This window comes from Argopecten irradians, chromosome 1, assembly GCF_041381155.1.
Source record: "Argopecten irradians isolate NY chromosome 1, Ai_NY, whole genome shotgun sequence".
Taxonomy (NCBI): Eukaryota; Metazoa; Mollusca; class Bivalvia; order Pectinida; family Pectinidae; genus Argopecten; species Argopecten irradians.
In genome coordinates this window covers 2,334,375-2,352,281 of record NC_091134.1, presented here as the reverse complement: position 1 = coordinate 2,352,281, position 17,907 = coordinate 2,334,375, and the positions used below count along the sequence as shown (strand labels likewise).

The following is a 17,907-nucleotide window of genomic DNA, read 5'->3' as shown; positions in this document are numbered from 1 at the left end:
GCTCCATTCTCGAGGAGTTTTTTTACAGGTGTCAGTGGTATGCAAAAGAACGTATAATTTCAGTAACTTACCGAGGTTACCTTCTTGTCAGGTCTACAGGTGTCAGTGGTTGGGAAGAGTTAGAGAAGTTACAGTACATTACCGAGTTACCTTCTACAGGTGTCAGTGGTTGGGAAGGAGAAGTTACAGTACTTACCGAGTTACCTTCTACAGGTGTCAGTGGTTGGGAAGGAGAAGTTACAGTACTTACCGAGTTACCTTCTACAGGTGTCAGTGGTTGGGAAGGAGAAGTTACAGTACTTACCGAGTTACCTTCTACAGGTGTCAGTGGTTGGGAAGGAGAAGTTACAGTACTTACCGAGTTACCTTCTACAGGTGTCAGTGGTTGGGAAGGAGAAGTTACAGTACTTACCGAGTTACCTTCTACAGGTGTCAGTGGTTGGGAAGGAGAAGTTACAGTACTTACCGAGTTACCTTCTACAGGTGTCAGTGGTTGGGAAGGAGAAGTTACAGTACTTACCGAGTTACCTTCTACAGGTGTCAGTGGTTGGGAAGGAGAAGTTACAGTACTTACCGAGTTACCTTCTACAGGTGTCAGTGGTTGGGAAGGAGAAGTTACAGTACTTACCGAGTTACCTTCTACAGGTGTCAGTGGTTGGGAAGGAGAAGTTACAGTACTTACCGAGTTACCTTCTACAGGTGTCAGTGGTTGGGAAGGAGAAGTTACAGTACTTACCGAGTTACCTTCTACAGGTGTCAGTGGTTGGGAAGGAGAAGTTACAGTACTTACCGAGTTACCTTCTACAGGTGTCAGTGGTTGGGAAGGAGAAGTTACAGTACTTACCGAGTTACCTTCTACAGGTGTCAGTGGTTGGGAAGGAGAAAGTTACAGTACTTACCGAGTTACCTTCTACAGGTGTCAGTGGTTGGGAAGGAGAAGTTACAGTACTTACCGAGTTACCTTCTACAGGTGTCAGTGGTTGGGAAGGAGAAGTTACAGTACTTACCGAGTTACCTTCTACAGGTGTCAGTGGTTGGGAAGGAGAAGTTACAGTACTTACCGAGTTACCTTCTACAGATCTCAGGTGTCAGTGGTTGGGAAGGAGAAGTTACAGTACTTACCGAGTTACCTTCTACAGGTGTCAGTGGTTGGGAAGGAGAGTTACAGTACTTACCGAGTTACCTTCTACAGGTGTCAGTGGTTGGGAAGGAGAAGTTACAGTACTTACCGAGTTACCTTCTACAGGTTGTCAGTGGTTGGGAAGGAGAAGTTACAGTACTTACCGAGTTACCTTCTACAGGTGTCAGTGGTTGGGAAGGAGAAGTTACAGTACTTACCGAGTTACCTTCTACAGGTGTCAGTGGTTGGGAAGGAGAAGTTACAGTACTTACCGAGTTACCTTCTACAGGTGTCAGTGGTTGGGAAGGAGAAGTTACAGTACTTACCGAGTTACCTTCTACAGGTGTCAGTGGTTGGGAAGGAGAAGTTACAGTACTTACCGAGTTACCTTCTACAGGTGTCCAGTGGTTGGGAAGGAGAAGTTACAGTACTTACCGAGTTACCTTCTACAGGTGTCAGTGGTTGGGAAGGAGAAGTTACAGTACTTACCGAGTTACCTTCTACAGGTGTCAGTGGTTGGGAAGGAGAAGTTACAGTACTTACCGAGTTACCTTCTACAGGTGTCAGTGGTTGGGAAGGAGAAGTTACAGTACTTACCGAGTTACCTTCTACAGGTGTCAGTGGTTGGGAAGGAGAAGTTACAGTACTTACCGAGTTACCTTCTACAGGTGTCAGTGGTTGGGAAGGGAGAAGTTACAGTACTTACCGAGTTACCTTCTACAGGTGTCAGTGGTTGGGAAGGAGAAGTTACAGTACTTACCGAGTTACCTTCTACAGGTGTCAGTGGTTGGGAAGGAGAAGTTACAGTACTTACCGAGTTACCTTCTACAGGTGTCAGTGGTTGGGAAGGAGAAGTTACAGTACTTACCGAGTTACCTTCTACAGGTGTCAGTGGTTGGGAAGGAGAAGTTACAGTACTTACCGAGTTACCTTCTACAGGTGTCAGTGGTTGGGAAGAAGTTACAGTACTTACCGAGTTACCTTCTACAGGTGTCAGTGGTTGGGAAGGAGAAGTTACAGTACTTACCGAGTTACCTTCTACAGGTGTCAGTGGTGGGAAGTTACAGTACTTACAGTTACCTTCTACAGGTGTCAGTGGTTGGGAAGGAGAAGTTACAGTACTTACCGAGTTACCTTCTACAGGTGTCAGTGGTTGGGAAGAAGTTACAGTACTTACCGAGTTACCTTCTACAGGTGTCAGTGGTTGGGAAGGAGAAGTTACAGTACTTACCGAGTTACCTTCTACAGGTGTCAGTGGTTGGGAAGGAGAAGTTACAGTACTTACCGAGTTACCTTCTACAGGTGTCAGTGGTTGGGAAGGAGAAGTTACAGTACTTACCGAGTTACCTTCTACAGGTGTCAGTGGTTGGGAAGGAGAAGTTACAGTACTTACCGAGTTACCTTCTACAGGTGTCAGTGGTTGGGAGAGGAGAAGTTTCTACAGTACTTACAGTACTTACCGAGTTACCTTCTACAGGTGTCAGTGGTTGGGAAGGAGAAGTTACAGTACTTACCGAGTTACCTTCTACAGGTGTCAGTGGTTGGGAAGGAGAAGTTACATGTACAGTACTTACCGAGTTACCTTCTACAGGTGTCAGTGGTTGGGAAGGAGAAGTTACAGTACTTACCGAGTTACCTTCTACAGGTGTCAGTGGTTGGGAAGGAGAAGTTACAGTACTTACCGAGTTACCTTCTACAGGTGTCAGTGGTTGGGAAGGAGAAGTTACAGTACTTACCGAGTTACCTTCTACAGGTGTCAGTGGTTGGGAAGGAGAAGTTACAGTACTTACCGAGTTACCTTCTACAGGTGTCAGTGGTTGGGAAGGAGAAGTTACAGTACTTACCGAGTTACCTTCTACAGGTGTCAGTGGTTGGGAAGGAGAAGTTACAGTACTTACCGAGTTACCTTCTACAGGTGTCAGTGGTTGGGAAGGAGAAGTTACAGTACTTACCGAGTTACCTTCTACAGGTGTCAGTGGTTGGGAAGGAGAAGTTACAGTACTTACCGAGTTACCTTCTACAGGTGTCAGTGGTTGGGAAGGAGAAGTTACAGTACTTACCGAGTTACCTTCTACAGGTGTCAGTGGTTGGGAAGGAGAGAAGTTACAGTACTTACCGAGTTACCTTCTACAGGTGTCAGTGGTTGGGAAGGAGAAGTTACAGTACTTACCGAGTTACCTTCTACAGGTGTCAGTGGTTGGGAAGGAGAAGTTACAGTACTTACCGAGTTACCTTCTACAGGTGTCAGTGGTTGGGAAAGGAGAAGTTACAGTACTTACGAGAGTTACCTTCTACAGGTGTCAGTGGTTGGGAAGGAGAAGTTACAGTACTTACACGAGATTACCTTCATACAGCGTGTCGGTGGTTGGAAGGAGAAGTTAAAGTACTACAGTTACCTTTACAAGTGTCGTGGTTGGGAAGGAGGGGGGGGGGGGAAGAAGTTACAGTACTTACCGGAGTTACCTTCTACAGGTGTCAGTGGTTGGGAAGGAGAAGTTACAGTACTTACCGAGTTTACCTTTACAGGTGTCAGTGGTTGGGAAGGAGAAGTTACAGTACTTACCGAGTTACCTTCTACAGGTGTCAGTGGTTGGGAAGGAAGAAGTTACAGTACTTACCGAGTTACCTTCTACAGGTGTCAGTGGTTGGGAAGGAGAAGTTACGAGTACTTACCGAGTTACCTTCTACAGGTGTTCAGGATGCTAGGTTTGTATGGCATTATTTTGCCTTTGGTGCATGCGCAGTCAATACTTAATTCCATATAGGATATAGCGTCACGGATTTTTTTCGGGATGCAATTAATTATTTTTTGTAACTTTACACTTGAAATGAAATTAGAAGCTCAAACTTTTCAATGGTGGTAATGGTGTAAAGTAAGTAACTTTTGTAACTGAAGAAAGATACTAAATCGTCTGTTCGTGTTTTTGATAGTGAAAAAAATGTCAATTGTCAGCGGTGAAGCATCTTTAAGTGTTATCACTTTCTCTATCCCATGTCTAATACATTGTCATTTTATTTTACTTTAGGCTATACAAAGTGCATTCATAATTAAATTATATTCAAAATCACATAACAATGTACACGTTAGGGTGCAATTACAAATAATATTATTAAACATACAAACAAACAGGTAAATAGGGGTAAGTGTCTGATTAAGATGTGGTTAATCAGATGAAGTCTTTTTAAATATGCACACATTGCTAAATATTCTCAGGTAAGAACTCAGTGAAAAGGTATTACATTGGCGAAATCATTTTATAACAGAAGTGATAAGTCAAACATAGATATAATGTATCTTAATGCGTTGAAATAGGTTTGTCAAAGATAAAATGCTTACCTTCAAAATGACAACACTAGCTTGGTGTAGGCCACATCGAGTATGGGAACATTTAATCATCAAATGTGGGTACCAGTAAAAGAAAAGTCGAAGGATACCAGCCGTAATAACAATAAATATCCATACAATCGCCGTCTTCATAGTGTTAGGATAATATCCGCTAATTTCCTTTGATAGATAAAGATTCAATATGTCAGAAATCTGTCTGATATCACATAGATGTACTTTGAAAAGAGTTTTGAAGAGAGTGGCATGCTGTTTTAACAACGTGCTCGTAAATAAAGAATATCAAAGAAACACAATTTAACAAAGCATGACAATTTATTAACTCGTGCCCTATCCGGGCCTCGAACTCACGATCTACGGCACCCAATCGCCTAACCAAACATACCTGCGCCTTCTGCGCCACATCCATATCCACAATTTTTTATGCTTTGTTAAATTGTGTTTCTTTGATATGGAATAAATAATACATAGAGATTGATGTGGTCAGACATACCCCATAGACCCTTTATTTATAGTTGAACGGAACCAAGCATCCATCTCAACATTGGTAACTATGCTATGTCACCTATCTTTATTTCCATCATTTCAATACATGTTTCCTTAATTTTCGAAGCTTGTAATCACCTTGTATGAAATAACCAGGTAGAGTGTGCAAATCGATCTGGTAATATGGTGCATGGAGATAGCTATAGTAGTCAGCTATTCATATGACGTCAGCTATTGATATGACATGATTTATTGATATGACGTCAGCTATTGATATGACGTCGGCTATTGATATGACGTCAGCTATTGATATGACATGATTTATTGATATGACGTCAGCTATTGATATGACATGATTTATTGATATGACGTCAGCTATTTATATAACGTCAGCTATTGATATGACGTCAGCTATTGATATGACGTCGGCTATTGATATGACGTCAGCTATTGATATGACGTCAGCTTCTGATATGGCGTCAGCTATTGATATGAAATAATCTATTGATATGACGTCGGCTATTGATATGACGCTAGCTAATTGGCTCGTCATGTATTAAAATACATAGCATAGTCAGATCATATATAAATAATACTCGTAAAAAATAGCATTTTTAAATATATATAAAAATAACTTAAATTAAGTTAATGAAATAAAACAAAGAGTTGTTTAATCTTAAATGTAGTGAAATTAGTAATTATTAAATTGTGCTGTTAATGTCTAGTCTAATATTGATCTATTTATGTTATATTTCGTGCCTCTGGCATGGAGCCATTTCATCATCGTACTTTTTTTCTGTCGTATTATTTTTCTCATACTTTTATTTTCATTTTGGCATTAGATTCTCCTCATTTATACCCTTTCATTCTCTTTCTCGCTTTACTACATCTAATAAAGAAGTTTTGTAATAATATTAGATCTTCTCTCACTATCTCTCTCAGGACATATTCATTCATTCCCATTCACTCTCCCTCTGTTAGTCTTTCTGTGGGGTGCCAAGTTATATTATATAACATAATTTATTGATATGACGTCAGCTATTAATATTACGTGACTATTGATATGACGTCAGCTATTGATGTGATGTCGCCTTTTGATATGACGTCAGCTATCGATATGATGTTGACTATTGATATCTTAGCTATTGATATGAGGATAACTATTGATATGACGTCAGCTATCGAAATTATATCGGCTATTGATATGACGTCAAATATTCATATGACGTCAGCTATTCCTATGACGTAAGCTATTCATATGATGTTGGTTATTCATATGACTTAGCTAATGATATGACGTCAGCTATTGATATGACGGAAGCTAATGATATGACGTCAGCTATTGATTGACGTCAGCTATTCATATGACGTCAGCTATTCATATGACGTTGGTCATTCTTGTCTTAGCTATTGATATGACGTCAGATATTGATATGACGTCAGCTATTGATATGACGTCAGATATTGATGTGGCGTCGACTATTGATATGACGTCAGCTTTGATACGGTATCAGCTATTCTTATGACGTCATCTTTTGATATGACGTCAGCTATTCATATAACGTCAGCTATTCCTATGACATTTGCTATTCCTATGACGTAAGCAATTCCTATGACATTGGGTATTCATATGTCTTAGCTATTGATATGAAGTCAGTTATTGATATGACGTCAGCTATTGGTATGACGTCGGTTATTGATATGACGTCAGCTATTCATATGGCGTGTCAGCTATTGACATGACGTCAGCTATTGATATGACGTCAAGCTATTGATATGACGTTAAGGAATAAAAACAAAACATTACAAAAAATAACAAAGTCTTAGACTTCAAAGATGACTCTGAATATTTCTTAATTTATTTCCTACAAATGTGATGGGTACATTTGTCTCTGAGCGCGAATATAAATAAAGTCATAGTACATGTACTTGTTTTGGATTATTTTATCTACATAACCAGTATCCCACAATTACCTCACACGTACACGTATATTGAACTGGCGATTAGAACTAGGTTTCATATTGTTTCATTAATAAAAGCATTTCCATCACGTTATCTATTTGTTAGACTGTGGGTGACTAAACGGGAACTGATTTAAAGGCCACACACCGATACTCACCAACTGATCATCGTGACCGGCCACACACCGATACTCACCATCTGATCATCGTGACCGGCCACACACCGATACTCACCATCTGATCATCGTGACCGGCCACACACCGATACTCACCATCTGATCATCGTGACCGGCCACACACCGATACTCACCATCTGATCATCGTGACCGGCCACACACCGATACTCACCATCTGATCATCGTGACCGGCCACACACCGATACTCACCATCTGATCATCGTGACCGGCCACACACCGATACTCACCATCTGATCATCGTGACCGGCCACACACCGATACTCACCATCTGATCATCGTGACCGGCCACACACCGATACTCACCATCTGATCATCGTGACCGGCCACACACCGATACTCACCATCTGATCATCGTGACCGGCCACACACCGATACTCACCATCTGATCATCGTGACCGGCCACACACCGATACTACACACCATCTGATCATCGTGACCGGCACACACCGATACTCACCATCTGATCATCGTGACCGTCACACACCGATACTCACCATCTGATCATCGTGACCGGTCACACACCGATACTCACCATCTGATCATCGTGACCGGTCCACACACCGATACTCACCATCTGATCATCGTGACCGGTCCACCACATCATCGTGACCGGCCACACACGATACTCACCATCTGATATCGTGACCGGCCACACACCCGATACTCACCATCTGATCATCGTGACCGGCCACACACCGATACTCACCATCTGATCATCGTGACCGGCCACACACCGATACTCACCATCTGATCATCGTGACCGGTCACACCACACCCGATACTCACCATCTGATCATCGTGACCGGTTCACACACCGATACTCACCATCTGATCATCGTGACCGTGACCACCATCTGATTCATCGGCCACACACCGATACTCACCATCTGATCATCGTGACCGGCCACACACCGATACTCACCATCTGATCATCGTGACCGGCCACACACCGATACTCACCATCTGATCATCGTGACCGGCCACACACCGATACTCACCATCTGATCATCGTGACCGGTCCACCATACTCACCATCTGATCATCGTGACCGGTCACACACACCACCATCTGATCATCGTGACCGGCCACACACCGATACTCACCATCTGATCATCGTGACCGGTCACACACCGATACATCACCATCTTATCATCGTGACCGGCACACACCGATACTCACCATCTGATCATCCGTGACCGGCCACACACCGATACTCACCATCTGATCATCGTGACCGGCCACACACCGATACTCACCATCTGATCATCGTGACCGGCCACACACCGATACTCACCATCTGATCATCGTGACCGGCCACACACCGATACTCACCATCTGATCATCGTGACCGGCCACACACCGATACTCACCATCTTATCATCGTGACCGGCCACACACCGATACTCACCATCTGATCATCCTGACCCGGGTTAATGTACTCGTAACCTGGTTTCATTTGGGGAGGTCCTGACCTCTTGACTTTCTCTTTCTTCCCTAAAATCATATTTAAATTTTACTGATACCGGCAGTTATCTACTGAACATCAGAAAATACCGAAATTTTCGCACGAAATCACAAACTAAACACGATACCACATCATCAAAAGCTATGGTGATTTTGAGGGCGTGTCAGTTTTTTTTTAAAAAGTTAAACCAAGTTAGAGTACAGTACTCTGAGAAAAAAAACTGCGGCCAGTGCATGTAAACATTTTTATTTCTATTTTATATATAATCATCCTTTCAGCGAGTTTTATATTGTAAGATTTACAGAGAAACTTCTGAAATAAGTATAGGGTAATGGAACCATGTGTTCGGGAGGAGTGAGCGTGACAAGCTTCATCGAAAACACAAACTACATAAATCTAGGTCAGGGACAGACAAAAATAGGCCACACACAGACAGCACCGGTAAAGTAAGACCTCTTATTCTAAATGAAAGTGAATATTTGCTATTTCCTATGATGTAATAAATGTTATTTCCATCTTCAGACACCCGGAGTTGTTAATGCGCCTGGTAACAGTTCACATCTGTCACAAATAAGATGATAATTGGAACACGCCTCAAACACGTTAACATCGGAGTTTGTGGGTGCAGAGATGTTACTATCCAGAAATCGAAAGTTATCAGGTAGTTAAGTTGTAAGATCTGTCACCACAAGTAAATAACCTGGTAAGTACTTAAACATATAGTATTCTAAGATTTCAGGAACCACATCGTTTCAAAGAAGAATACCGATTTGTCATTCATCAAATAGTCAATTCATCATATGTTATGTCTGTTCAATGTAAAAAAAAAGAATAAAAAAAAAAAGATCTCTTTGCCCAATATTGTAAAAGATATAGAATACTCACCATTCTTAGCCATATCTAGCCTATAAATACAGATGTATCCGTCAAGTTCGCTTCCATTCAGCGCGTCAGCTGATTTGCAGGATGTGTCGTGATTTGCAGATTTTGCTTACAAACAAAAACAGAAGCGATACTTGTGGAAATTCACGCGACTCCATATATAAATGAAAACCCACACAATAAAAGCCTTTCAGCAACATCTAGTGTCCAGTGTGTAAAGTAGACTTCTGTCTTGTGATTAGATAAAGAAACGCTATCTGCGGCTAACAGTACATACTAGTGTTGGAGCTATTTACTCGTGATATATGTTCAATGTCCGGTTAGCCACATATATGTGTTATCAACGTCAAAATATATGACAAGTGCACAGTTCTTTAATCTATATAAAATATCACTTTCCTACAGAAGAATACAAAATCAGAGTGCACGAACTTGTCCTTTCCAACAGAAGCAATACAAAATCCGAGTGCACGAACTCTGCTGTACGGTTACCTGATGTTGAGATTGTCGAAGCAATACAAAATCCGAGTGCACGAACTCTGCTGTACGGTTACCTGATGTTGAGGTTGTCGAAGCAATACAAAATCCGAGTGCACGAACTCTGCTGTACGGTTACCTGATGTTGAGGTTATTGAAGCAATACAAAATCAGAGTGCACGAACTCTGCTGTACGGTTACCTGATGTTGAGGTTATCGAAGCAATACAAAAACAGAGTGCACGAACTCTGCTGTACGGTTACCTGATGTTGACTTTGTCGAAGCAATACAAAATCAGAGTGCACGAACTCTGCTGTACGGTTACCTGATGTTGAGGTTATCGAAGCAATACAAAATCAGAGTGCACGAACTCTGCTGTACGGTTACCTGATGTTGAGGTTGTCGAAGCAATACAAAATCAGAGTGCACGAACTCTGCTGTACGGTTACCTGATGTTGAGGTTATCGAAGCAATACAAAAACAGAGTGCACGAACTCTGCTGTACGGTTACCTGATGTTGAGGTTATCGAAGCAATACAAAATCCGAGTGCACGAACTCTGCTGTACGGTTACCTGATGTTGAGGTTGTGAAAGCAATACAAAATCCGAGTGCACGAACTCTGCTGTACGGTTACCTGATGTTGAGGTTATCGAAGCAATACAAAATCAGAGTGCACGAACTCTGCTGTACGTTACCTGATGTTGAGGTTGTCGAAGCAATACAAAATCCGAGTGCACGAACTCTGCTGTACGGTTACCTGATGTTGAGGTTATCGAAGCAATACAAAATCGAGTGCACGAACTCTGCTGTACGGTTACCTGATGTTGAGGTTGTCGAAGCAATACAAAATCCGAGTGCACGAACTCTGCTGTACGTGTACGGTTACCTGAGTTGAGTTATGTCGAAGCAATACAAAATCGAGTGCACGAACTGCTGTACACTGAGTTGAGTGATTGAAGCAATACAAAATCCGAGTGCACGAACTCTGCTGTACGGTATATCGAACAATACAAAATCTCCTGTATGATGTTGAGGTTATCGAACACAAAAGACTGGACGTACGATTTGTCGAAGCAAACAAAATCAGCGAAGTGCACGAACTCTGCTGTACGGTACCTGATGTTGAGTATGGAAAAATAAAAAAAATCCGCATGTGACAACTCTGCTGTACGGAGGTTATCGAACCAATACAAAATTTCTCCTGTATTATGAAATGACGCATTTAGTCTAAAAAACCGCGAATGCTGATATTTAAAAAAAAAAAAAAAAACTAAAATGGAAGTAATCTGGCCCTAAATAATTTTCTCTCTTTAAGTCATCGCAAAATATAAAAAAATATGAACTTCCCATTCATCCATTGCTTAGTCATTTTGCATTTGTCATCGCACAATCTGCAATACTGCAAATATTCTTTTGCGAAATGTTTGTTTGTTTAAGTTCAATGGTCAAAAAATCTATCACTGGCAAGTAACCATTTCCTGATTGTCTAATATAATGTACGATGACTAATTACGAACGGATATAATGCTTGTCAGTTTATTCTATAAAGATTATTTTTTTTGCGGTTGTCACAATAGATTTCTAAGTAACAATTAGTTAAGCAATTATTGCACACATTTAGATCTATAACTGAAATTTTTCACTATCAAAAACAGGAGTAGACAATTTAGTATTTTTCTTCAGTTACAAAAGTTACTTACTTTACACCATTTGAGCTTCTAATTTTACTTCAAGTTAAAAATATGAAAAATAATTAATTGCATCCCGAAAAAATTCCGTTGCACTATATCCTATATGGGATGAAGTACTGATTGCGCATGCACCAACGGCAAAATAAGTTATTTTATATTATTGTTTGTGTTAATTAGACATATATATACACGATAATACACCAATTATTGTTCAAATGATGAATATCATTTATGCTCTTTCGGCGGTGGAGCATCTTTAAACATTGGGGCATAAAAATACAATGATTCTATTAGTTCAAATTCGCCCAATTATCTAATGATATACATACCAGGTTTCCATGAGTTTATTGGTTCTCGTATCATAATAAATATTTTTTCTTTGTTTTTTTTGTACTAAATCTGGATTTCTGATACACAGTGAATGGCAAGAAAACTCGACGTTATCATGACGTCACAATAGAGACGTCGACGTTGCGTAATTTAGAAAAAACAACTAATCCATTAGAAACTCAATGAAGTAGCACGTTTAAACGTATTTTATATTATTATGTAGTCTGAAAAATTAATTATAAGCATTGATGTCACTATTTTTTTAACTTCATCGGGGAATGAAATAAATTTTGTTTGTAAACTTTTGTGATAATCTGCTACACGGATTCACAGAGTTTGCAAACAAACTTTCTTTCATACTCTAATGAAATAAAAACAATTGTGACATCAATACTTTACTGAATAGAGAACGACTTTAAATTTCAAGCCAAATAATTCCACAAACTTCTTGACTATCTCTTTCTTGTCTAAACTACATGTAATAACTAATTTCAATGATACCGACACTACTCTAATGAAACATCTGAAAATGCTGACATCATTACACGAAATCACAATCTAAACACGATACCACATCTTGTGTGAATATCATAGAATAATTTATGAAATGTTCTGGTGATTTTGTTGACGTGTCAGGTTTTCAAGTTGCATAAAAGGTGGAGTAGTCTAAAAGAAAAACGAACTTCGGTCAGTGCACGTGAAATTACTTACCATCCATTGTCATGTCCACCAAGTTCGCTCCCATTCAGCACTTTAGCTGATTCACAGGATGTGTCATGTAGACTGTGCAAACAAACACAGAAGTGATGCTAATGTCAGTTGTGATCCAGGAGTTAAAAACAAACGGAGTTAAAATATAGGACAGAATCTATAAAAATTAATAGTTTTTAAGAAATGATCAGATAAAGATATATTCAGTTCGATACATATCAACACGTTCTACGCGCTGTACGTATCTTACTGATGTGACTTAACGTATATACTTTTGAGTGTAACATATGGATAGTTGTTTTTCAATAACGTCAAAATTTTATTGAGATATGATATTCGTTAGATGAACTGGACATCAAGCTACGGCTATATAATTCGTTTCAAATTTAGTTTAAACATAATCTATACATTCTGTATCTATTCCGTATTTGCATGTTACAGAGTTATCTGCCCTTGCGGGTAGGTATTGATTGTGACGTAATGTGTTTTCGAGCGTAACGTCATACTTTCCGGAGAAAATGACGTGAATTGCGCTCACAAAATAATGACCTAACAATCGATACCTACCCGCAAGGGAGCTAACTCTGTAATATGCAAAGACGGAATAAACATGGATATGAGGATAAAATCATAAAAAATATTAAATCATTTAAAACGATGTTCAAATGTATCCTATTCTTGAATGATATACATGTACATACCAGGTTTCCATGAATTTATTGGTTTATACATTATGCTGATGGGAACGGCTCTAGAGAGACAAGTGAATTTTAGTTCTGTATTACACATTAATTTCCAATTGATCTTAAGCATTAACTTAAATTGACATTCAGAATTTGTTTTCATAAATAGTAAATATTTCGACACCAGAGGCACCCTTGTAATGATAACAGGTCACTGACAACCAGCAATGTCACTGATAAATATTAACACTATCATTCACATGTTTACCATCCCTATACCGCCCTGCCGATACGATGTTAGTGAAAGGCGAATACATTTAGGATATTATCTTTTCCTATTTTTCCTAACTGACGCTCTTATATATATATCGTCTCCCTTGACATCACTCCTGCGAGGAAGGCTTTGGTTCTGTCCCTGGCCACATTAGTCTATATCTGTTTGCGGTATAATGTGACCAGGTTGGGGTTGGGTATGTGCTGTCCGGTGTCATGAGTTTCCGCTATTGCAATGAGACACAAGACGAACATACCACAGCCTCCCAAAATATACCGACATTCATTCACATAATTAAATTGTATACAGCGAACACCGTTCTTAAATAACTGCGATTGTTAATAGGACGCAAACAAACCATCCCTACATAGAGTTTGGTGTTCTTTGTGACTGCTTTTCTTTTAGAGCGCTAATTCAAGGCCCGCTGGGAGATTGAACTTTAAGAAGTTCTCCAACATAAAATTCACCATAGGAATGATAACAGAAGTTACAAAAAGATTCACCATGAAATAGAATTTAAGGAATTGTGCCCATATGTAATCGGTGGTTACAAAATTATACCGACCCAATCTATATCTCAGACATGAACTCAATTCTCCATCACTGGCCGCTTCTTATAGGTCATTATCATAATTCGTGTTTATTGTTCGGATCACTACATTGTGACTATAGCTACTCCCTTAAATTATTAACATTTGTCTAAAGTTATGAAAGTAACTTATTTCAGTAGAGATATCCTCCAGGTCTAATGTGTGAGCAGGCGGATAGTGTGGATTGATGTAGTCTCTACAAATGAAACATAAGAAAGCATTAAAAGGCGAACTGTATTTTGAGGACACGAGTTGTTCATACTCTAAATGGAAATCCCGTGATTGGATCAAATGTAACGATTACTCCCTCTTTGTTCTGTTTCTCAATGTCTGTTCTTCGTTTTCTATTTTTTTTTTCAATTTTCGTTTCCCAGCAGATTCTTAAGGTGTTTTAATTCTCCTTCTTCAATTCATTACGACATCGAACAAGCACATCCCATCCGGTCATATTATACTGACAACGGGCGAACCAGTCGTCCCTCTTCCTTTCTTCTGAGCGGTAAGCAGGAGTAGAAACTATCACTTTTATAAACTATGGTGTGTCTCGGCCACGGGTCAGAACATGGAGCCTTCCTTACAAGGGCGAGCGCTGAACTAAAGTCCAAGTTCAACTTTGGTCTGAATTCTTCAATTGCATTTAGAGCATGGATAGGATAAAGGCACTCAAAGCCTTGTAGGAGCCAGTAAAGGAATCTATTTCACACATAAAATTGATTTGATATGTTGCACGCGTTATGCGACACCTTTTGTGAAATACGTTCTTATTAAATCGCGATTCTGCTTTGCCCTCCCCTCCTCTTACTTCAATACACTCAGGAAACAATATATAAAGTCAACACAGCAATGAAAAACTTAAAATATCAACATCCAAAAAGATCAATTGTATGCTGAGCATGTTTTTTTCTTATGAGTCCAAGATTGCATGGCGCAATGAGCGTACATTAGATATTTTAAAAGAAAGAACCTAAAAGAACCTATATAAAAGTTGTTTTTTTCTTCAGAAAATTGATTTGAAATTTGTGAGAGATCCATTCAGTAAAGAGAAATAGCGATAATAAACTTTAATTGACAAAATCCAAGATGGTGCTTGTCGGATCATCTTTAATCTTGACCGTCCCCCAAAATGTGATATGCAAAACTAGGTATTTAGAAGAACTTGTATGAACAATTTAAGATCCCTTCAGAATTTTCCGAGAATTAGCGGATACCTAAATAAGGTATACATCTTGGATGGTACAGATACATCATCGGCATGGTCTCATGAGGTGGACCACCCTTCCTTCCTTGATTGTTTCAGCGTTGTCCACTACAATCTCCAGAGGTACGCCGAATTAGGTGAACATGTCCTAGCCCAGAACCATTCAGTTGTCTGCTAGTATATTGCAACAGTGTTGTCCCGATAGCAAATTTTTATACACAACTGGCGTTTCTGACTCTTCACTTTTCCCCTATCTTCTACAATCACATTGATGTCATGTAAGCCTCTCTACAAAACCGTCACAACCTTCTCTCTGTATTAGTGATGCCAATGATCCGCAGAGCCCTCCAAAAAGACTGCCCAACGAAAACAGGGGAACCAACCTCCACAGAAAGACTTCACATCACCTTATGTACTCATCTGCTAGAGCTACCGAGCAAGAAAGAAAAGGAAGTGTTACAAATTCACTGAATTTTCAGAGTTCACAGGCTGGGTCGTCTAGTCATTTCCCACGTTGTCAACTCAGATGGAGTCGGTAATATATCGTAAATAGACTTCAGGTGGAATTGTAGTCTCTGAGGCTCCATGCACATGTCATTCCATGACAATTTCTTGTCACTACAATCCCTTGTCTATCCAGTTACTGTTCTTATGATGTCTCAATTTTGTAATTTAGCCTCTTTCATAGCCTTCTTTGCTGTCCGTTTACGTCCTGTCCTGATATTGCCTGACCGTATCACCTTGATCTCATCCATCAGTGATATGAGAGGAAGTTGCAGTTTAATTCCAGAACTGTAAAGTCCTATGCTGGTGAAGCTTGCGGGTAGAACAACCTATCTCGAATCCCGAATCTCCTATGGTACCTGCTTGCCAGCCGTTCCATTGCCCGACAGTAGTCATCGGTACGTCATAGACTAACAGCGGCCAAAGAACCTTTGGTAATACCCCATACAGGTTTGTTGGCTACAGTTAGAGTGGTTTCCTCTGCAGTCTTGAATTTCTTGATTTTTCTCTTCTTCAATACCAGGCTTTTGGACTTAAGATTGCTTGATCTTCAAACGGGCCCGAACGATGATATCTTCAATTTCCTGAAGAGTCCTTATTTCCTCGATGACTTTCTTTGTCCTGATTGTCATGTCCTTCAAAAATATCCTTACTGGGGACTGTCTTATTGAAACCATCATCACTGACACCGTACAGTCAGTGAGCACCCTGACCTCCAGATATTGCTACGAGGTTGTGGAGCCCTGCAGTGTGAATCTTATCAAAGTAGCTTCCCAGTCTTCTACGGCATGTGATAACGTAGCATGAATTCGTAAGCATTTGTTCGGTCTAGAAATCTCCTCTTTCATCTCCTTTGCTTACTTGATTATCTGTGTCAGGATAGTGGAAAGTTCCACCTGGGACCCCACCTGTACAGAATGTTCATCCTTGGATACCTCCTGTACAGAATGTTCCACCTGAGACCCCTCCTGTACAGAATGCTCCACCTGGAACCCCCCTATACAGAATGTTCCACCTAGGACCCCTCCTGTACAGAATGTTCATCCTTGGACCCCTCCTGTACAGAATGTTCATCCTTGGACCCCACCTGTACAGAATGTTCCACCTGGGACCCCTCCTGTACAGAATGTTCCACCTGGGACCCCTCCTATACAGAATGTTCCACCTAGGACCCCTCCTGTACAGAATGTTCCACCTGGACCCTCCTATACAGAATGTTCCACCTGGGACCCCTTCTTACAGAATGTTCCACCTGGGACCCCTCCTGTACAGAATGTTCCACCTGGGACCCCTCCTGTACAGAATGTTCCACCTAGGACCCCTCCTGTACAGAATGTTCCACCTGGGACCCCTCCTATACAGAATGTTCCACCTGGGACCCCTCCTGTACAGAATGTTCCACCTGGGACCCCTCCTGTACAGAATGTTCATCCTTGGACCCCACCTGTACAGAATGTTCCACCTGGGACCCTTCCTATACAGAATGTTCCACCTAGGACCCCTCCTGTACAGAATGTTCCACCTGGGACCCCTCCTATACAGAATGTTCCACCTAGGACCCCTCCTGTACAGAATGTTCCACCTGGACCCCTCCTATACAGAATGTTCCACCTGGACCCCTCCTATACAGAATGTTCCACCTGGGACCCCTCCTATACAGAGATGCTGAATCAATGTTGTTATGTAACATGTAGGTTGTCATTCTCTTCGTAAATATAATATATTGCCTGAATATTCGATGTTCAATATTGAATAAGGATATTGTCTTGAGTGTCTCAGATTGTTCCTCTTTTAACATAACTGTTCATAATGTAATACATATTACACAGCGTAAAGTTATCTCTCCTAATGATGGAGACTGTCGATAGGGTTCCCAAGCAAAATATCTGTTATGAACAGGCCAATGTCATAATAATAGTGTTTTCACGTCTCCATAAAATAAGCTTGTTTAAATTAACAACCCACCAGCTCTATTCATCGACAGCATATAGAT

General features: G+C 40.5%; 1 long non-coding RNA gene across 1 annotated transcript; it reads right to left on the bottom strand.

Annotated features, from left to right (window-relative positions):
* Positions 1-4,572: 4,572 nt before the first annotated feature.
* Positions 4,573-9,883, bottom strand: LOC138314954 (uncharacterized). The gene is made up of 3 exons (XR_011207442.1): positions 9,459-9,883; positions 8,517-8,602; positions 4,573-4,625 (listed from the first exon to the last, which is right to left on the bottom strand). It is a non-coding gene; the product is annotated as an uncharacterized lncRNA (long non-coding RNA).
* Between the last annotated feature and the right edge of the window lie 8,024 nt (positions 9,884-17,907).